Raw genomic sequence first — 5,741 nt, forward strand, 5'->3', positions numbered from 1 at the left:
TGATTTTAAGAAAGAATAGTTTTCCGTTGGTATCCATGGAGGATTGGTTCTAGGTCTTGAGGGTATCCAAACCCTTTGATGCTCATGTCCCTTATATAAAATGCCCATATGTTTGCATATAATGTAAGCATATCCTTCTGTATACTTTAAATCATCTCTAAATTACTTATAATAGGGCAGCTCCTGTGGCTCAGTGAGTAGGGTGCCAGCCTCATATACCGAGGATGGTGGGTTCAAACCCGACCCCGGCCAAACTGCAACAAAAAATAGCCGGGTGTTGTGGTGGATGCCTGTAGTCCCAGCTACTCGGGAGGCTGAGGCAGTAGAATTGCCTAAGCCCAGGAGTTGGAGGTTGCTGTGAGCTGTGACTCCACAGCACTCTACCAAGGGCATTAAAGTGAGACTCAGTCTCTAAAAAAAAACAAAACCAAAAAAACCCTTCCCCCCATTTAAAAAAAAATTACTTATAATACCTATTACAATATAAGTACTGTGTAAATGATTGATATACTATATCTTTTTTATTTTTTTTTGCAGTTTTTTGTTGGCCAGGGCTGGGTTTGAACCTGCCACCTCTGGTATATGGGGCCAGCACCCTACTCCTTTGAGCCACAGGCGCTGCCTGATATACTGTATTCTTTAGGGTAGTGGTTCTCAACCTTCCTAATGCCAAGGCCCTTTAATACAGTTCCTCATGTTGTGGTGACCCCCAACCATAAAATTATTTTTGTTGCTACTTCATGAAGGAACATGAGGAACTGTATTAAAGGGTCATGTCCAGTTCCACAATATGAGGAACTGTATTAAAGGGTCGTGGCATTAGGAAGGTTGAGAACCTCTGTTTTAGGGAGTAATGACAAGGAAAAATGGTCTATACATGTTTAGTATAGATCAGTGTTTTTGAATATTTTGATTTGAAGTTGGTTGAATCCATGGATGCGGATCCAGGGACTCCGACGATTGACTGTACATAGGAAAGGTGAGGATCTGGAAATGGATTTCTTTATATTGCTCATGCCCACATATTCCTTGGAAAGCCTTTGTGGGCTTCAAGAGGTTCACACACCTGCTGGATTTTATGTTCAATTCAAGTTAGTCAGGTAACTTTTATTTTTATTTTTTTGACAGATTAGACTCTTGGCATTAGTGAGCCCTTTTTTTCTTGGGGAATGGTAAGAATGGTCAGCTAAGGGGGTACACTGGAACATTCTATCAGCAAATACTTGCTAGTCCTCTACCAGGTGCTAGTTAGAAAACATCTCAATGGCTTCAACCACTTGTAGCTGTGACCTGGCACCTGTTTTTAGTTCAAACTTGTCTCCTAAGCTCTCTCTGCATTTATCAATTTGAGTGTCCAACAACACATTAAAAAAGTAAAAAGAAATAGGTGAAAACAACTTTAATAATTTATTTTATATAAACTAATCTATCTAAAATATAATTATTTCAACATGGATTTAATATAAAATCATGTAGGTATTCAAAACTTGGATGTGTCATTTTCACTTAGCACACCTCTGCATAGACTAGCCACATTTATTTTTTTTTGCAGTTTGTGGCCAGGGCTGGGTTTGAACCCACTACCTCCGGTATATGGGGCCGGCACCCTACTCCTTTGAGCCACAGGCACTGCCCTGGACTAACCACTTTTGAAATGCTCAATAGCCTTGTGTAATTGGTGGCTACCATATTCAGTGCAGGTCTGGCTATATTGACAAATTTAATAAGCCAAGGAAAATTACCCTTCACCCAGAAATGATCATTCTTTTTTTTTTTTGAGACAGAGTTTCACTATGTTGCCCTTGTGCTGTGGCATCACAGCTCACAGCAACCAAGCTCTTGGGCCTAAGCAATTCTCTTGCATCAGCCTCCCAAGTAGGGGGACTACAGGTGCCTGCCATAATGCTGTTTTTTGTTGCAGTTGTCATTGTCATTTTAGCTGGCCCGGGCAAGGTTTGAACTCGTCAGCTTGAGTGTATGTGGCTGGCGCTGTAACCACTGCGCTATGGGCGCCGAGCCCATAAATGATCATTCTGAAGAGGTGCTTCTTCTCTACTGCAGCACAGTTTTTGAAACTGTAGGAGAAGTCTGAGTGTCACAGCAAGGGTGGAGGGGTTGTCTACTGAACATAAAATTCAGCGTCAGGTTGGCTTTCCCCATCCCACCTATCTGAGGGGTCACACACATGGGGCACTTGTTCTCACGAATTTGATGTCCACTTCAAAATTTACTACAGGAATCACAGGGATTAGATTTTTATTGTGGAAAGTAGAGAAATGATAAGAACCCAAGTCATGGACTAAATTGTTAGAATGGTTTGTGAAGTAAACCACAAAACCCTTTAAACCTTTATCTGAGAAAGGACCCCAGAGACTTCTGTGGACACTAGTGGAGGTCTAACAAGTGGCTTCCCTCTGTCTTTTTGAACATGGTAGCTACTTTTCAATCCTATTCCTTTGGGATTCTCTCTTTTTGGTTACTGTTGTCTCTGTCTGGCTATCTAAATGAAGCCTGTCACACTAAAGAGCAAAAATATATAGAAAATCAGAGATAATTAGTAAATGTAAGAAAATCCAGCCCCATTAATAAAAACAAAATGTAGATAAAAATAAATTGCTATTTTTCATCCTCCAAACCAACAGAAATAAAAATTTTATAGATTTTGGTGGGCGGCACCTGTGGCTCTGTCAGTAGGGCGCCGGCCCCATATACTGAGAGTGGCGGGTTCAAACCCAGCACCAGGCAAACTGCAACAAAAAAATAGCTGGATGTTGTGGAAAGCACCTGTAGTCCCAGCTACTCTGGAGGCTGAGGCAAGAGAATCACCTAAGCCCAGGAGTTGGAGGTTGCTGTGAGTAGTGACGCCATGGTACTCTACTGAGGGTGATAAAGTGAGACTCTGTCTCTATAAAAAAAAAATAAAATTAAAGATTTTGGGCTGGGCATGGTGGCTGAAATCTGTAATTCCAGCACTTGAGAGGCCAAGGCAGGAAGATCACTTGAAGCCAGGAGTTTAAGACCAGTAGGAGAGACCACTGTTTCTACAAAAAAAAAAAAAAGGCTTGGCGCCTATAGGTAGCTCAGTGGTTAGGGGACTGGCCACATATACTAGGGCTGGAGGGTTCAAATCCTGGCTGGGCCTGTAAACAAAACAACAACAACAATAACAACAACAACAACAAAATCCAAGTGCTGTTGAGGGTGCCTGTAGTCCCAGCTATTTGGCAGGCAGAGGCAAGAGAATTGCTTAAGCCCAAGAGTTTGAGGTTGCTATGAGCTATGACGTCAAGCACTCTACTGAGGGAGACATAGTGAGACTCTGTCTTAAAAAAGAAAAGAAAAAGCTGAGCGTGGCGGTGCTTTTCTGTAATCTCAGATACTCTGGTGGCTGAGGTGGATGATCCCTTGAGCCCAGGTGTTTGAGGCTGTAGTGAGCTATGACTGCACAACTGTACTCTCAAGCCTGGACCACAGAACAAGATGCTGTCTCTCTCTCTCTCTTTTTCAAATAGATTTTAGTGTTGGCAAGGATGAGGTGACATGGATACTCTCACTGGTTGCTGATGAGAGTATAAATTAATAATACCTTCTGAGAAAGCAATTTTGAAATATATATGAAGATCTTCAGTATAAACCTTTTGATTCTAAATTTTTATAGAAATATGCCTAAATATACCTAAATTTTTATAGAAATATGCCTTTATAGAAATATAGAAATATTCCTATAGAAATATAGAAGTAATCAGAGATGAAGATATGTACATTTCATCATTAGTGATAATTATTAATAATATGTCCTACATATTGAAATATATATATAGATCTTCAGTATATGTACATTTCATCATTAGTAGTGATAATTATTAATAATATGTCCTACATATTGAAATATATATGAAGATCTTCAGTATAAACCTTTTGATTCTAAATTTTTATAGAAATATGCCTAAATATGCCTAAATATGCCTAAATTTTTATAGAAATATGCCTTTATAGAAATATAGAAGTAATCAGAGATGAAGATATGTACATTTCATCATTAGTAGTGATAATTATTAATAATATGTCCTACATATTACATATATCATATAATTTTTAATAATGGGAAAAAGAAACAACATAATTGGCTAACCATTTAGAAATTATTAACTGGACATTGTGATGGGTGCCTGTAGTCTCAGCTACTTAGGAGGGGAGGCAAGAGAATAACTTGAGTCCAAGAGTTTGAGGTTACTGTGAGCTATGATGTCACAACACTCTACTGATGGTGACAAAGTAAGACTCTGTCTCAGGAAAAAAAAATTAAGTATTTATGGTATATTTTTTATAAGACATTATTAACCAGCCTCATTATGATGCTTTGGTGACATAAAAAAATGTTTATGAAATAGGCCGGCCCCCATATACTGGAGGTGGCGGATTCAAACCTGGCCCTGGCCAAAAACTGCAATAAGTAAATAAATAAATAAAATAAATAAAATAAAATGTTAAAAAAGTTTATGAAATAATAATCAGCAAAAAGAAGATACAAAACTATATATAGTATGATAATTTTGTAAAAAGTACATGCATTGAGAAAAGACTGAAATTAAAATAAAATTTTTTTTGAGACAGAGTCTCACTCTGGCACCCTGAATAAGTTGCTGTGGCATCATAGCTCACAGCAATGAGAGGTTACTTCTGGTTGGCAGGGTGATGGTTGGGTTTTATTTTTTCTTTGCATTTTTTTCTGAATTTTCCAAATTACATAGGACATATACTATTTTTATAATCAGAAAATATGTTCATACATTAAAAAAAATGAAATCATAGTCTAAGTGCAGAAAAATACTTCCCTTTTCCCTTTCCAATATCGTTTTCAAATGAAATTTATTGTTGAAGAATTAAAAAGAAATAAAGAAAGCACAGGAAGCATAAAAGCACTGATTGCTGGGACGCACTGGTTTCTTATTAGCTGGTTGACCTGGTTGCAGGCCCAGGTGAGTGTCCTTTTTCTTCTGGTCACACAGCTGGGGTTTCCTGGACATCTTGTTTCCTATATGAGCTATCCTCTGTCTCAACTGGTACCTGCATAAAATCCTCTCACTGTTATTCCACTTTCAGGTGGGTCTGTGTACAGCTAATTATCTACTGGTAGATTTCCTTGGTTTTTCCTTTTTTTTTTGGTTGCAGAATTCTAGGGGTCTAACGACTCCAATGGGAAGGATCTACAGGAGCACAGAGGGCGCTGGGGACAAAGCGTGAGCTCTGCTTCTTCCCTCTATTCCCACCCTGCACATCCAGGAACATCTGTTTTTATCTGGGTGATATTTTGGAATTCCTCTGAGTTAAAGATGTTTTTGTAATTTCTAAAATGAATTTGAAGCCACTGTGATCCATCATCATGATACTATCAGGGAATAATCTCTTCTTTCATGATTTATGATCTCAGCTTTACAGCAAGCTGGTCTTTTCCATGATAGACCATCAGCACCTAATATGACTGTCATACATTCTGAATCTCTTGTTTATACAAAATACGTAAACAGATACCAGAGGGCTTTTTTTTAATACCTCGAAATTAAACATGTTTTGAACTTTAATTTTAGATTGGAAATAAATGATAAATGATCAGATACTTGGCAATTTGGACAGCAAAATAGTATATGTAAATTATCTTCAGATTGAGGAAAAAATATTTTAGAAATTCAAAGTTTTAAAAAAATACCTAATGTAGATACAGAGCTTGAACCTGGATAGAA

The sequence above is a fragment of the Otolemur garnettii genome, unplaced genomic scaffold, assembly GCF_000181295.1.
Source record: "Otolemur garnettii isolate 467f Iridium unplaced genomic scaffold, OtoGar3 scaffold00005, whole genome shotgun sequence".
NCBI classification, from domain to species: Eukaryota; Metazoa; Chordata; class Mammalia; order Primates; family Galagidae; genus Otolemur; species Otolemur garnettii.